The sequence below is a fragment of the Pleurodeles waltl genome, chromosome 6, assembly GCF_031143425.1.
Source record: "Pleurodeles waltl isolate 20211129_DDA chromosome 6, aPleWal1.hap1.20221129, whole genome shotgun sequence".
NCBI classification, from domain to species: domain Eukaryota; kingdom Metazoa; phylum Chordata; class Amphibia; order Caudata; family Salamandridae; genus Pleurodeles; species Pleurodeles waltl.
The window spans coordinates 1576501029-1576518919 of NC_090445.1; positions in this window are offsets into that span (position 1 = coordinate 1576501029).

Sequence of the window (17891 nt, forward strand, 5' to 3'; positions counted from 1 at the left end):
TGAAAGCGTAACATTAATTGTGCCAATCTGTACGATGTCATTAAGCGGTTCTTCAGTGTAATTTATTGTGTTGCCAATTTTTAAAACATGCAATAGAGGGTATACTGGGCACATTCATTTCTTTAATTTTTTTAGACCCAAGCAAGTGGTCTGCTACACTGTGTCATTCAGAAGTATAATTTGTTTTGGAATTAAACACATTAAATAAGGCATCAGTACCATGCATTTGCCAATGTTTTGTTCCCCAAGCTGATTTTATATCAGTAGTTTATTTCCAGTATTCATTACCTTTATTTGGAAGTTGGGAAATTCATGAATTTGAATAAATTAATATTGTCTGGGTCAGCATATTTTTCCTCACTTTTAAAGGTGTTAATTTATAGTAATTAGAAACAGGATCTGATGTATCGTACCCAGAAAAGTATGCAAATTTGTATGAAAATGTTTTGGGACTCCTGACTGGTGGTATCAGGCCATGTGTATAATTGAAAATTGTACGTGGAGTACCAGGTCTGTGTAAGTAGTGGTGGGCATAGTGATGGTAATAAAACATTTCACCATAATTAGCAAAATTCATGTACGTATCCTCACTTTCAATTACAGTATAAAATTCAAGCTCAGACAGCATTAAAGTCATTGTTTTTACATCCCATTCATTAGAAATAACACCTGGGTTTACTATGTCATCCATTGCTGCTTTAAAATCAAAAGGAATTCATATAGTTTCTTTCGGACCAAATATATCATATGGGACCTTAGCTCACACAATTCTATTGGAAACTGAAAAGCAGAAATGTTCACAAGGGACAGATCTCTTTGCACTTTGTGGGAAGACAAATCAAGACCTCAGCTACCAGTTCTATAGCAGAGAAAAGCTTGACTTCCACCTGTTGGACTTATTAAAGACCAACCCCACTCATGCTGTTAGTACACATTCCTCAGAACCCCTACAAGGGTCCTCTACAGATAGTTTCAGCATCCTCTATAGACCATCAGGGGCCACCACAGTGACATCATACCCGGGGAAGGCATACAAGGAACCTATTAGCTTGTTCCTAAAATCCAGCTTGGGTAACCCATTTCATTTACACATGCAACCATACACAGGAGCCAAGAACACGACCCATGCAAATCAAGAATGAACTTTCTGTGCACCTACTGTTTTTTTTCCAAACAGAAATGTAGGGTTAGGTCTGCTGATTAAGACACCTACATATCTCAACCTTCTCCTCCCCTCCGCCCGATAGGCACACCTTATGTGACCATCTTAGAAAATGTCCCAACTTTATTAACTGGGGACAACGAGAATTGTGATTCACTGAGAAATAAATCCCTGAACTGGTTGGGCAACAACACAGGATTAACAGGGGCTCTGTTTGATGATATAAAGATTGTTAGAACGGTGAATTGGATCGGTAGGGGTAGGAAAACTTTACCAGGAGATTGCATGGAATTCTTTTAAAACACTGCACTTGGTTGCAACAATTTTGTGTAGAACCAGTTCTCATTCGGTGTCCCTCCATCAAATAAATGTTTTAACCCTTGGCCTTTTTTACCAACCAGCAAAAGTGGCAGGTAACAGTAGATTCCAGGTGCAACCTAATTTTGGGTGCCCCTCGGTATATCAGTATGCCATCCCGACCCACATTGAATTGTCATGGCCTTGCTATGCTAGACAGAGTGGACTGACTCGGTGTGGATTCCCATCAGGCCTCTAGTCCCTCCAGAATTGAGCTCCATGAACTTGATGGCCTTACTCTCTGTGCCCCGGAGTGTGCTGCATGTTCTTTGTTTCCTTCGCTTTTCCATTGTCAACTAGTATAGATGCCATACCAAATATAGATAATGTCCCGTTGGAAACTCTGGAACCCACTACAACAAGGACTGTATTTTGAAATATAGCAGGATTACGTAATAATATTCATGCCACTCAATGGTTAGATTGTGTAACCACATTTCAAATTGTATACCTACAGGAGACTTGGGCTGTAGAGCATATTCATGCACATGGTTACAAAACTTCCCATACTTCAGCTGTCCCATCCAGTTCTGGCAGATCAAAGGGAGACTTTTGCAGCTATATTTCTTATTGATTGTTTTTTTCCAACATAGCATTGGCAGTGTCCAACTTGTACTATCAGATTATTACTATTAAAGTTTCATCATCTATTCTGTTAGCAGTGTTTAATTTCTATAACAATGCCTTGATGCCGGGCATAATGACTGCTCTTCGGCAGCTTGACAGCGAGTTTGAGGTCATATGCAATGAAAACTCCAGAGAGCAAGTTTTTCTGAGGGGTGGTGACTTCAACATTTACTTATGTCGGTCCTCATCGGATGAGGTAGGTGGATTAATAATTTTTGACAACTGTGACCAAACTCATTTCTTACATAATTGCAATGAAGATAAATTGAATAAGCTATTGTGTAAATATGAATTGGCCTTTTGTAATATATTATCTAGTCCACAAACATCATTTAAATGCACTTTTAATGGTAGAGGAGAGAGCATTGTTATACATTTTGTGCTACTCTCAAACGGGCATTCTGTCAGGGTCTCCAACGTCATTACTCATACAATATTGATCAGTGATCATTTCCCGCAGTGTTCACCTTAACACTAGCCGTTACAGCAATCGGTCTAAGTTCCACACATCTTGTATAGTTGAGAACATCATGATTGCTTTGTTAAATGGATATTCCAGGAGATGGACGCAAGGTGAACCCAGCAGTTTTACAGAACACTTAATTATAACCCATAGAAAGGCTTTCGAGCCCAGTTTAGATGTCACGGCTGACCCTAATGTAGTTATTTAAACCATTTTATCTATCACCAAATGGGGTAAGGCTGGCTTTGCTATCTCCAGAAGGTGTACAACCTCTAAGAGAAAAGGGTGGTTTGATTCTCTATGCTCGAAAGTGCACAGGAGAATAAAAAAAGGTCTGCATAAATCCCATAGATGCCAACATGACATACAAGTGCTAGACAGGAATATAAGTTATCCATCCAGCAACGGAAGAAATATTTGAAGGAAGAAGCTTGGGAGACTTTCAAAAGGCAAGCCTCAGAAATGATACCTCACCGTTCTGGTGAGTAATTAATTCTCCTTATTTGAGCTACTTCTGAGAGCAGAAGACAGTTTGGAAATTGCAATTCTTGAGGCCGAATAGATAGCCCACTTTTCCACTATTTACTTAAAGACTGTGGAAGGGGGAATAGAATCAAGGGTCAATCTACAAGCCCAGCAGTCTGATGTGCCACCACACAGCAACATCAGTCACTCATTTACATTAGAGGAGGTGAATAGGGCCTTAAACCTGAGGAAGTAGGGGAAAACACCAGGCCCAATGGCATCCCCATGGATATTTTTAAATCTAATCATCCACAAATCACTTAAAGCCTGATTTAGAGTTTGGAGTATGGGTTACTCCGTCACAAACCTGACGGATATCCTGTCCGCCATATTAAGATTTCCATTGGAAATAATGGAATCATGATGCTGTGAACACGGTATTTGTCACGTTTGTGAAATAGTAAACCCTTCTTCACAGATAAAAAGAGATGAAACAGATGAAAAGTCCACTTCCAGTGGGTGGGAGCAAATTTCCTGCTCTGGCCCACTGGGAGCAGACTTAATGTTTGCTCTCAATTGGCAGGAGCTGTCATAGCTCAAGAAAGTGACAGCAAACAGCTTTGTCCCAAGAGTGGGTAACCTTGGAACATAGGGAGTCGGCCCTGGTGGGTGGTGGTCCCCAGGGCCATCAATGGCTCAGGGGGGCAGTGCATCCCCCCTCCTTTCTTATTGCAGGACCTGCCACAGAGAGGTGGTGGTCCCCAGAATCTTTAAATTGCCTGGGAGGGGAGCCATGCGGCATTCTCTTGACTTATACTGTATTTCAAAGCCCTGGTAAGGTTGTGGTCCCTGTGGGCCAAAGTGGCCCAGGAGGGGGCTGCACCTTTTTTTAAACTTGGCCTGGTCCTGGGGAGGTGGTGGCCTCCGGGCCGTAATGGGCCTAGGAGCAGGGTCTGCACAGCCCCCCCACACTCTAAAACATAGGTCCTGCCCACAGGAGGTGGCAGTCCAAAAAAAGTAAATAAAAAAAGAGAAGGGGGCAGGATAGGAATACCCTGAACGCCCAGGCCTGGTGGTGGGGACCCATAGGGACCAAAACCATTTTTAAAAATAGTTTTCAGCCCTGGTGACCACCACCTTTCCTAGGATTGCTGGGGCTGAATTCGGCTGGAGGAGGCCTTGCACTAGCTCATGCCTTAAGGTAACTATAACTCGCGCCATGCACAGTTTTCATCAGTAATTTTACAGCAAATGTTGCAGTGATATTATCAAGGATGTCATAGAAGATGTCTTGACTGATGCAATGTGTGGGGTAATTAGCAGTGCATGGCGAGGTCGCGAGTTATAGTTACCTTAGGCACAATTACAGTTACTTAGGATTACTCTAACTATAACTGCTGAATTTTTGTGGTTTTGTATGAGTGAAATCTGAGCCAAACTATAACGACCCTGTAACCTTTGTTTTTCCACAGAATTTCTAAGGTTTTTTTAATGCTATTTCGTAACTATAACATCCCTGCAACCTGGGTGTGTGTGTGAATGGGTGTGTGAGTCGTTGTGTGTGGTAGGTGTGTAAGTGTATGTGTGACTGGCTGTGTGGGTCTGTGAGTGGGTGTTGGAGTGCCTGTGTGGGTGTGTGAAAAGGTATGTGAGTGGCTGTATGGGTGGGTAAGATGTTTTGTGGGTCTGTGAGTGGATGTGTGAGTGGCTGTATGGGTGTGTGAGTAGCTGTGTGAGTGGTTGTGTGGGTATGTAAGTGGGTGTGTGAAAGCTGTCTGACTATGTGAGTGGGTGTGTGAGTGGTTTTGAGGGTCTATGGCTGGGTGTGCGAGTGATTGTGTGGGTGTGTAAGTGGGTGTGTGAGTGGGTGTGTGAAAACTGTGGGTTTGTGAGTGGGTGTGTCAGTGGTCTTGAGGGTCTGTGAGTGGGTGTGTGAGTGACTGCAGGGGTGTGTGAGTGTGAGTGGCTGTATGGATGTGTGAGTGGGTGTGTAAGTGGTCGTGTGAGCCTCTGAGTGGGTGTGTAAGTGGTTGTGTGAGCCTCTGAGAGGATGTGTAAGTAGCTGTGTGAGTCTATGAGTGGGTGTGTGAATGGTTTTGTGTGTCTGTGAGTGGGTGTGTAAGTGGCTATATGGGTGTGTGAGTGGTTGTGTGGCTGTGTAAGTGGCTGTGTCAGTGTATGAGTGAGTGTGTGAGTAGGTGTGTGGACACATGAGTGTGTTTATTTTTTTTTTAATTGGGGCCCGGATCCCCAAATCCTTTCCGAATCCATCCAAATCTGTGAAGATCCCAGGAGGATCCTCGGCTCCTCATGTGGGAAAAAAAGGTTTTTAGAGAATTTCTTGCCATGAGGGGTCTCTCACAGAGCCCTTCATTATCCCCATGGCTTCAGGTCAACTCTACCCTGATCCCTTATATCACTTTTTATCTCTATCTTCCCTGCTGTGAACCAAGTCCTGATGAACAAAATGGCGGCTGCAACTTGTCTCTCAGGTTGTGGCCCCCAATCCTGGCATTGCTATTGATGTATGGATCTGCAAATCAAAGAAGGTTCTTAGTAGGTTCCCTACAGGATCCGCATATCTATATACACAAATTTGTTTTTCTTTTAATAGCTCAAAAACTACTGAACCGATTTACATCAGATAACAAAAAGGACACTTTCTGGACTAAGAGCTACCTTTCTGCCAAATGTGGTGTAATTCCGTCCAGCGGTTGGTCTGTAGTCCTGTTAAAAAAACGTATGAGAATTAACATGGAGAAATCGTGTTTTGGGATCCCTCCTTTTTCTTGGCCTCCACTTGACGGATCACCCCAAAACTTTCCAAACAGCAGTTGAAGTGAGGGTCAACTTTTTTGTGAAAATTTTCTGAATATTCACAAACCGGCACCAAAGACATAGGCAAGTCAAAAACACTTTTGCTATGGAAATTAGGTCCCAACTATTGCTACCTAGGTAATACATACATTCACTGAAAAAATAAAGGTGACAGGGACGTTATAGTTAGGAAATAAAATATATATAAACATGGAAATCCACCTAAAAAAACAAAAGGTTGCAGGAAAATTATAGTTAGGCTTACATTTGAAACTTACAAAACCATTTTAAATTCAGCTATTGTAGTCACAGCTATTTAAAAAAAATATATATTGTGCCCTAAGGTAACTATAACTCACGCCCCTGCCATGCACAGTTATCTCATCAATACTTTTGCTGCAAATGTTGTAGTAACATTATCAATGGTGTTCTAAAAGATGTTATGAATGCTGTAATATCTGGAGTAATTTGCAGTGCATGGTGAGGGCGTGAGATATAGTTACCATAGGGGACGAATTATAGCTACTTGAAATAACTCTAACTATAATAGCTGAATTTCTATGGTTTTGTAAGTTTAAAATGTGAGCCTAACTACTGTATAACATCCCTGTAAACTTTGTTTTTTTAAATGAATTTCTATGTTTTTTTAAATTCTATTTCCCAACTATAACATTCCTGTGAGCTTAGTTTTTTCAGTGAATTTCTATGTTTTTTAAAATGTAAAGTAATTTTAATTACTATACGTTAATCCAACCACCTCCCATACCCACCATAAACCCTAAAAACACCTTACCACTCAAAAACTCATACCGACCCTAAACCCTAAAAATACTTTAAAAGCCATAAAACCTATACCCACCCTAAACCCTAAAAATGCCCTTGCTGCCCAAAAACACATACCCACCCAAAACCCTAAAACGTACCTTGCACCCAAAAACCCCTACCCAACCTGAAACTGAAATGTGTCCTAACTACCCAAAAACCCATACCCACCCTTAACCCTAAAATACCCCTTACCACCCAAAACCCATACCCACCCTCAACCCTTCTATTACACTTGCCACTCAAAAACCCATACCCACACTAAACCCTAAAATTACCCTTGCCACCCAAAAACTCATATCCACCCTAAAAATGTCCTTGCCACTCAACATCCCATGCCCTTCCTAAACCCTAAAACTACCTTTGTCATCCAAAACCCCAGACCCACCCAAAACCCCCAAATTACCCTTGCCACTCCAAAAACCCATACCCACCTGAAACCCTAAATTTATCCTTGCCATCAAATACCCATATCCACCCTAAAATTACCCTTGCAACCTTAAAACCCATACCCACTCTAAAAATTCCCTTGCCTCCCAAAAATCCATGCCTACCCTAAACCTGAAAATTACTCTTGACACCCAAAAACCCACACCCACCCTAAACCCTAAAAAACCCACTTATCATGTAAAAGCCCATACCCAAACCCTAAAAATGACTTTTCCCATATATATATATATATAAATATATATATATACATATATATATATATATATATATATATATATATATATATATATATATATACACACATATATATATATATATATATATATATATATATATGTATATACCTATATATATCTATATAAATATATATATATATATATATATATATATATATATATATATGTAAAAAAAAAATCCCACTTAACAAAAACAAATGTTACAGGGATGTTATAGTCAGGCTCACATTGTAAACATGCAAAACCAATTAAATTTGCCAGTTATAGTTATGAGTTATCTCAAGTAACTATAACTCATGCCCTAAGGTAACTATAACTAACACCCCCCTGCCATGAGCAGTGTTTTCATCAAAAAGTTTATTGCAAATACTACATTGATATTATCAATGATGTTATCAACGATGCCATGAGTGCCGTAATTTGTGGGGAAATTAACAGTGCATGGCAAGAGCACAAGTTAAAGTTACCATAGGGCATGAGTTATGGTTACTTGAGATAACTCTAACTAAAACAGTTACATTTCTATGGTTTTCTACATTTAAAATGTGAGCCTAACTATAATGTGTCTGTAACCGTTGATTTTTTAACTGAATTTAAAGACTATAACGTCTCTGTAATCTTTCTTTTTTTCAGTAAATTTCTAAGGTTTTTTAAATGTAAAGTAATTTTCATTGATATATGTTATTCCAACCACCTCCTTTGGCCACGCACGGCAGCGGTTGGCCGCAGAGCCTGCAGCCAACCCCTATTACCAGGCAACCCTGAGTCGCGCAAACCATTTAGCTGTGTTGCAGCGGCAGTTGGCTGCAGGGCCTGGTCTGTGGCCAGGCCCTGTGGCCAAGCCCCTATAACCACCTGGCTGTGCGCAGCGGGGGTTGGCCGTGGGGCCCCTATAACCACCCAGAGAGAAATTGAGCGAGGGAGAGAGAGAGCTTTTACAGGCTTTGATGAATTATATACTTAGCATTAGATATTTTCAGACAAATTGAAAAGAAATTGGATTTGTCAAATAAGTAGAGTGAGATCACCTTTCGGTATGTACCTTAAATATTTAAAGTAAGAAAAAAATGTAATATGGAAGTGACCATAGCCACAGCCAGACTAAAACCTTCAGTGTATGGATCTGAGAACCTTAACCACTAGGTCAAAAGTTTCTCCTTAGAATATGGTGTCCAGACTTAGGGGCCGATTACGAGTTCAGCGGACTTGAAGACCCATCTGCTGAACTTCCAATGGGGAGGTTGCTGCCTTACTGGCTACCTCCCTGCCGGCCCCATTAGAATTCCTGCTGGGCTGATGGGTGGAAAGCCAAGGTTTCCGCCTGTCAGCCAAGTGGGAAAGTGGTGGCAGCATTGTCTCCGGCTCGCAATCGAGCCAGTGGCAATACTGCTGCCCTCAGAGGGCACCATCACCCTCATAATACACACTGTCTGCATAGCAGACAGTGCGCATTACAAGGATGCTGGGCAGGAGGAACCCTTACCTGCCCATGGGCATGGGCAGTGTAGAGACCCCCCTTGGCCCACTGCACCTGTTCTCCATCAGCCTTTTCATGGAAGTGAAACCGCATGAAATGTCTGGCGGAGAACCAGGTCGAAATCAGCAGGGAGACGCTGACTTCAGCGCCGCCCTGGCTGATTCCAACCTGCATCACTGTGAGCCCATCAAGATCAAAGATCACAGTGTAGACGGCAGTAGATAGGCAGAGCTGCTGGCCAACCTCATAATGTGGCAGTTGGACCACCACAACTGCAGCAGTCCGACAGCCACCGAGAATGTGGTGGTCTGAGGACTGCCACACTCGTAATCAGGTTCTAAGCTATAACATTGAATCCCAAAATTTAGAGTGAAAAAATACTTCAGTGTTACATCAGACACACTGGCATGATATACGATGATGTGAAACTTCAGCCTACTGAATGACAGTCCAAGAGCTTTAACATTAGGCCAGAACTGACCATGGTCTGTTGTTTATCAAAACATAACTTTAACATTCTTACCAAACATCTTGCTAGTCTGTCTCTTTGAAGTCAATGAATGTAGTGACTGTAAGACTAATTTCTTTTTTCCATCCCATTATGGGACTGAAGAGAGAGACAGAGAGAGAGAGAGACGGAGAGAGAGAGAGTGACAGGACTGAAGGACCCCACCATCCTGACCAGCTCTCCATGTCCTGCAGGAGCCAACATTGCTCCCACAAGCAGAGAGCTGCTTCAAAATAGAAGCTCCCTGCTTGCGGGAACAATGTTTTAATCTGTTTCCCTGCACACATATTTGTGTGCAGGGAAACAGATGAAAACTCTGCTTTCTGCTAGTGCCCCTTCCTGCATGCCATTACTATTGTGCCCCAGGGAAGTGGCTGTCCTCTGGACTGCAAGGGAACTGGTGTCCCCCTGCATTTAATTCAACATTAACCCTGGGGAGATGAGGGTCCCTGGGGCTACAGGGGGGCCCTTGCATATAATTTTACTTTGAACCCAGGGAGGTGGTGGACCCCTGGGCTCATCAGGGCGTAGCAGTCCCCATGCATGCAATCTAATCATCACTTCAAGAGGTGGTGTTCCCCTGGGCTTCAGCAAACCCAGGAGGGGTGCCCCATATATCCCCTCCTTGTTTTGAGCATGTTCCTGGGATCTCGTCCACCTGGGCTTCAATAAAAGAAAAAGGCGGGAATCCACAGTTTTTTTTAAATGTTGGGAAAATCTGCAGATCCGGTTCCATGGATTTTTCCGTTTTGAAAACAATGCTTTTTAGCCCTGGCGGGGTCCCTCTGGGACCCCAGCACTAGAGCTAAGGGGTCATGGTGTCCCTACCCTGGGCCCTTCAATTTAGTTTTTTAGCTTTTTTTTCTGGGAGTTCCAATATGGCTGCCAACGCTTCCTGGTTGAAGTGTTGGCAGCCAATCAGATATCAGCACAGGGACAGATAGATCCGTGGAGGAGCACATCTCTATATTTTCTAAACTCTAATGTCTCCAAAACTACTGAAGGGATTTACACCAAATGACAAAAAGCACACTTTCTGGACCACAGACTAGCGTTCTGCCGAACTCGTGTAATTCCGCCCAGCAGTTCAGCTGTAGTCATATTCAAAAAATTTAAAATGCCATTGACGAAAAATGGGGAAAAGTGTTTTGGGACCCTACTTTTTCTCGGACACTGTTTGACAGATCACCCCAAAACTTTCAATATAGCTGCTGACCAATCAAGTATAAGTTTTGAAAATTTTGTGAAGTGGCGCCAAAGTTATTGGCAAAAGAAAAAATGCTCTGTCTATGGGACATATGGTCCTAACTATAACTACCTACTGGTGAGTGCTGGTAGGTTATACATATTTATATATAGGTTATATATACATACTTAATACTTACTTGTAAAACCTTCACAATGAATATGCCTTTACCATTCATTCCTTTACAACAACATTTATTGTAATGGCATATTAGTTGTAAAGGCATGCATGGTAATGGCAGGCATGGTAATGTTGCATGTCTGGCTAAGCCTGTGTGGTAATGGCATGTGGGGTTCAGCCTTCCTTGGAATGGTTGTTTCCTCTACACCACTAACCCTAATTTCTTTGCATAATGAACCCCCTCATTTTGTTCATTTCTAAATTAAATGTTTTAAGTATACCAGTTTGACTAAATCAAGGTGGCTTCAGGTGTGCCACACCTTTGTCACAGGTAAACTGTTAGCACTCTAGTTGTTCTTTAGAACACTCTGGGAGGCTGCAGTAGAACACAAGGGAATCAACTGACAGGCTGCTCCTATTAGAAGTACATCTTTTACTGAGAATGTCAGACTTCATTCTCATATGGCTGAGAAGGATAGTATGAATGTAGAGAAAATATGGTCCTATTTTAGCTTTTGGAGAACCTTCCATCACCTCTAAGTGAAAATCATGAAAAAACTGTTTTCCCTCAAACATGATGCATGAATCCCAACAGGGTAAAATCAACTTAGAACACACCACAATTCCTAAAATTTGTATGGTACCATCAACAAATGATTTATATTGAAACTAAAATTTGTTATCACCATTTATACATTCTCCGTTTTGTGACCCTCAAAACCTGCCATTCAGTACAATACATGTCAATGGGCTGCTATCAGGTATATTGGTCCAAAGATGACTGCCATCACTTTCTGGTTGAAGTGCTGACAGCCAGTCAGATCTTACCATGAGATCTGTGCTTAGGCTTCACCGAGATATACAAATTTAGATTTCCATTAATTTTGCCTAAACGACTGAATGGACTTACACCAAATAAAAAATAAACACAATCAGCAGAATAAAACCTATGTTCAAAACTCCAACGGGAATTTACATGGGAAACACACTTTTTTTAACCTCACCATTTTTCTCTGCTCCCATTTGACAGATCACCCTGAAACGTTACACGCGCAACAAGAATCACCAACACAATAAGTTTGGAAAATGTTGTGAACATTCATCCAATGACGCTAAAGATGTAGGCAATTCAAAAATGCTTTTCCTATGGAAACATGGTTCTAACTATAACTATCTAATGACGACCCCCAGTACTACCTAAGTACTTGAAGAAGGAGGAAGCCGAAACGTTGTAGTGGAAATATATTTTTGTTCTTTGGTGAGTCCATCTGTTTGAGTTATATATATCTATATCTATATATCTATATATATCTATATCTATATCTATATATATATATATATATATATATATATAAATGCACTTAAAAAAAACAAAGGTTACAGGGACGTTATAGTGGCTCACATTTTAAACGTAAAAAAACATAGAAATTCTCCAGTTATAGTTAGAGTTCCCTCAAGTAACTATAACTTGTGCCCTAAAGTAACTATAAATCCTGCCCCCACCATGCACAGTTTTTTCGCCAAATATTTTACTGAAAATAGTGCATTGATATTATCAATGATGTTATCAAAGATGTTGTGATGTAATTTGTGGGGTCATTAGCAGTGTATGATGAGGGTGCGAGTTATAGTTACCTTAAAGCATGCAGTATAGTTACTTGAGGTAACTCTAACTATAACTAAAACTGGTTCAGTTTCTTGACAGTTTTTGACAGCGGGACCTTTTTGACAGGTCCCGCTGTCAAAAACCAAAGTGATTGCTGTGGCTTGGCTGCCTCAGGCCCCGCTCATATTTCTGTACAGCCCTGGGGTGGTGGTGGGCCATGCACCCCCCTGCTCATATTTCAGTGTAGCCGCAGAGACGTGGTGGAGGGCTTGTCTTTCTGTGCTTGTTTTTTTTTTTTTACAGCAGATTTGCGACCTCATCAGGAATTTGCAGTACAATTGTTAAAAAAAATGCTTTTTAGTCGTGGTAGGTCCCTTTGGGTCCACAGCACCAGCGCTAAAGGGTCAGGGTGTTTGTACCCTGGCCCCTTTTATTTCTTTTCTGGGACTGAGCTTCAGCTGAGTCTGAAGATGGCTGCCAACACTTCAACAGCTTTGTTGTTGAAGCATTTTCAGCCAATCAAATCTCAGCACGAGATCGGGAGGGCTCACGGACCCTTCGCGTTCGTATACATACAAATTTGGATTTTCTTTGATTTCTCTAAAACTACTGAATGGATTAACACCAAAACAAAAAAGGTCACTTTCTGAACCAGGATGTACCTTTCTGCCAAATTTGGTGTAAATCGGTCCAGTAGTTCCCTATCGAAAAATGAATAGGGAAAAAGTGTTTCGGGACCCCCCACATTTTTTCAGCCCCCCCAGACATATAATCACAAAACGTTAATATATGTATAGATCTATATATGTATATATATATATATATATATATATATATATATATATATAAAACGTTTATACACACATTTCAGAAACATACAGATATACTGTTTTTTTTTAAAGTTATAAGTTTGAAATAAATATTTTTTTAGGACACATTTTTATATATTTATGTTTAAAATAATGTATTGATTAACAATAATTTAGGTTATTTAATAAACAATATATACGGTAAAAAGGGAATATTAAATCACAGTAAGAATTATTGGTAATAATCTTAAAATATTTCATTTAATATACAGATTTATGGTTGTTAAAAATTTACAGTGTAAAAAAATCAATGGATTTCAAGGATGGCAAGAGGATTTTAAGTTTAAGGGATGCATAGGTTGTTACAGTGGTTATGTTTTTTAGATTTGATGGATGTGAGGATTTTAGCAGTGGTAAGGAATTTTATGGGTACGGGAATGAGTAGTGTTTAGGGGTACTAAGGTGTTTTAGGGATTTAGGAATGGGTTGTGCATAGGGGTACTAAAGCTTTTTAGGATTCCGGTAGTGTATAGGATTTCGTGTCATTTTAGGGCTCTGATGGGTAGTTTACAGTGGTAGTAAGGAAATTTGAATCTGCACAGATGGGTAATATAAAATAAATTCATAATAATTAAAATAAGTACAGTTAATTAATTACATTAATTTATTTAAATAATTGTGAATTTAGTATACAAATAATTATCATTAAACATAAAAAAATACAGCTAATTTTATCATTTCAAATATATTAATTTAGAATTTCTGCATACATTGTACATATGTAAATTTTATACATATATAAATAGACATATTTAAATGTATGTATATTTCTACTATAATTTAAAAATATAAATTAAACTATAATAGGTTCAAAATAACAATTACCTTCCTGTGAATAAAAAAAAGTACACTCCTTGTGTAATGACTGTGATTTAACGACTCTCGATGTAGCGACCTGCAAAGTAACAACTGACATTCATTTGAAAAACGTGTGGATTTAAACACTGGCAGACACTAGGTAGAATTTAAATGTGATTTTGCATGGAGGAAAGGTGGGAAGGTCACAAAATGAATTTCACTCTGGTAATGTGACAACTGGTGCATAGTTAAATTCCGTTTGATAAAAAGCATTTTTTTAAACGGCATGGATTTGAAACAGGCACAATCATAAGAATTAATCCTTCCTAATTTGAGTTGTGCTAAAGGAGTGATGGAGCTTTAAACTTAGTGCTGCCCCTCGTGACACAAAAGTCATCAGGATGAGAAAATGTAAGTTTATGAAAGTAAAAGAGTGAAAAACAAATGTAGAAAGTTACACTGACTCGCAATTGAAATGTGCAATTGCTTGTACAATTGCAGAGTTCGACTTAGGTGCCTTGTGAATTAAATCATAGCTTAGAAGGCTACAACTGATGTTAAAAATGTAATTTAGACTTTAGACTAGCAGTACATATAGAAATGATATTGAATTTCTGGTGATTATTAACCAATTAATAAGTTTAAAAACATGTGCAAAGTGAGAGAAATGTACTTCTCTGTTGTACTTAATGAAATGCAGTAACAAAGGTTTTCCATTTGCATGAAATGTATTATTTATATTGTTAAAATATTATTAATGCTGAATGTATAAGTCTTCATTTTACCTTTGTTATACTATACATATTATTTAATCCATTTGATATTTTCTCTCGTGTTAGCATAAGTGAGGCCTGCAGAGCTTGCACTTTACAGTCACTTAAAAATCTTTTTTTTTTTTTAAATATAATGCGAAGTCTTTTTTCAGATTTTGTTCCCATGAAGCAAAGTCCTCTTGTGATGGACCCCATTGTTTAAACATGACAATAACTATTCATTTGTTGTTGGAAACATTCAGTACATTGCAGGAACATGAACTGAGTTTGTATATATTTGTTTCAACCCTGTTTGGATTCATAGGGAAGTGAGATGTTCTCATGTTGAGCCTGGGACAGAATGTAAATATTGCAGTTTGGAGTCATAAGGTTAATTCCCATTGGATGTTGCGTATTCAGCGCGACATGGACTGATATTTTTGATGAACCAGAGTGCTTTGTGAATTCAAAAATATTGATGGACATTGGAACTTTGGTCAGTCTGCAGCATTTTTCTGAGCATTCCCGGGCAGTTGGTATCAGCTTGCAGAGAGTTCCTGATGTTTACAGATGCTTGCTGATGCTTTGATGGTGAAGTTTCTCTGGATTCTGTACCCTTGGAGAGGCATCTTCTTCTCTGCCATCTGCCCTTACCTTTGAAATGCTCTTTTTAGATGTAGAAATAATTTCAGTTCCCCGTTTCAGAAGACTGTTTACCGAACGTCTGATATGCTGACGCTTTCCATTTTTTTTCTTATTTTTGCCAAACTTAGTTAGCGACCGGCAGCTCGAGATTATCTTTTTCCAAAGTATATTTGTCCTTTTTATGGTTTTGTATTTTGTCCATATGTTTCTCCCTACACACATTTTCCCTGATTGGTTAGTTGTAAGGTTGACCTGTGCCCAGCTAACATTATTGACTTTGCTAATTTGAATTGACCAATGAATGTTATCTCTGAGCAACAAATTATCTGAGTCTCAGATATTCCTATTGATATGATGCCTTATTCTTCTTTAATGCTTAGTTTTGTTAATGTTAGTTCATCAGAATCTATTTTGACGCCTTGGGCAACCATTGGTGATAATCTAGCCTTATAACTTGTTTTTGCGCGTTGTCTTCATGCCTTTGAGCTTGTGTTTGTAATAAACATTTTAACTTTATTCCTGATTGGAGTTTTCCCTCTGTGGCCACATTGGTTATGGTCTTTAAATTGCTTGGGGTGTTGTTGAAATTTTGTTGATGATTCTGCCACATTACTTACTGGGTCAAAAGGTCAGTCGACGTCAGTGAGCATTTGATTCCTGCAAAGGATGAAAAATGCTACAGCAGATTTGGTAGCAGACAGATGGTTTCATCCCATAAGAGGGGAGAACCATATTTTTGTTTAGAGTAGGGAGTTAGGATTGACCACATGTTATTGCCAAGTCCAAAAATTGCTCTCCTTGTAATTTGTCCTATGATCCATTCCAGAGATTGATGAAGTTCCAGGGTTGTACCTACAAGTGACGTGCTTCATGAGTATCAATAGGGCTATGCACTTGCAATGCTTTGGCTTGAAGTTTCCGGTGAAGTGTGATTTTGTGAAGTGTTTTGTGGAGTCTTCGTAGACCAAGTGATTGTGGTGCTTTTTGCTTACAAATATACATGGTTGTTGTTGACAGGTCCATCATGGCCGAAGATCCTGAGATAATGCACAAGTGTAGAAAACACTTGGTTAATTTATTGTCTGCAGGGAGGTACTTGTGATGAGACGTCATAGATGGTACCAATAGTTTTTCCTTGAGTGAATGTGAGCTGTCTGATGGTAGTGAATCCTGAGAGCACATGGAGGATCTATATAAACCGGAGTGAGAATTGCTGGTCAAGTTTCTCTTGTAATTGTGAAACCTACATTTGGAAATGTAGCCCCTACAGCTTTCGAAGTGTTTGAATTCCTACCCGTAGTGTGCAGACAGTTTGTTGGTTTTTGCTTGCAATATTTGCATTTAGTACGTGAGCAAGTGAGAGACAATTGCAAAGCGATTGCAGCTGTTGAAAGAAGTGAGTGTGATGTCATTTTGTGTTGTGCTGATATTAGTCGGATATTTTGATGTTGCACTGGTATCAGGCTGCTATTGGTTGAGAACATTTTGCAAAAAGGATTGTGGGATTGAAATTACTTCCTGGTTTGATCGAAAATCATTGTAGTGAATTGAATTAAATTTGAGCAAAAATTAAATGTTTCCAGTTAGACAGGGTGCAGAAGCCCCACCAGAAGGAACCCTAGCTTATCATGTGGCATCACTGAAAGGAGTTTCTGCATGCATATGGCTTGAACAATGGTGTAAAATGACTTAGAAAGAGGGTGTGTTAGCTTTTCCCCATTATTGAACATTTCATTTGAGAATATTAGACAATTTGAGGAGAATAATAATTGAGTCTGAGCCACCCCCAAGACTCCCACAATTTGAAGCCCTTAGTATTTGGGAACTTATTGTAAGACCGAGAACAACGACAACATTTTAGAATAGAATGCAGATATCTATTAAGATATTAGCGGAAGATAGATGGGATGCAGAGCAAGAAATGTGGGGATCAAACAAATTAGATGGAGTGAGAATGTTTCCATCTATCACAGAAGAATGTGATGAAGTGCAAACCCTAGGACTAGAAAGAAACCAGAAGAAAAAGCAGAGCAGACAGCAGAAGATGAGGGTAAAAAGACAGTCACATATGAAAGTGATTCAGAAGATAAGTTCATAAATTAGCTTTTGATGAATCGTCCCCCACCGTATCATTCAGTTGAGACAGGAATGATAAGTGAAGCAGTGAAGAATGTAGTCCTGAATGTGACAACTGCTCCAGTTGAACAAACCCAGAATCAGGCAATTTAAAAGACACCTGCGAATTCAGTGACACAAGTGCCCATGGTTTATCCACCAGTTCCCACTGTTAATACAGCACAGCCCATTTCAAGTCCAGTTGTAAATCAAGCAGTACCAAGCGCAGGTATGAATCAGGTAATGTCAGGTCCTAATGTGATTCAGACAGTGCAGACACCTAATATGACTGCGCCTGTGCAAAATTGTAATCAAAATCAGTCTATGCCTATATTTACACTAGTGCAGACTATGTC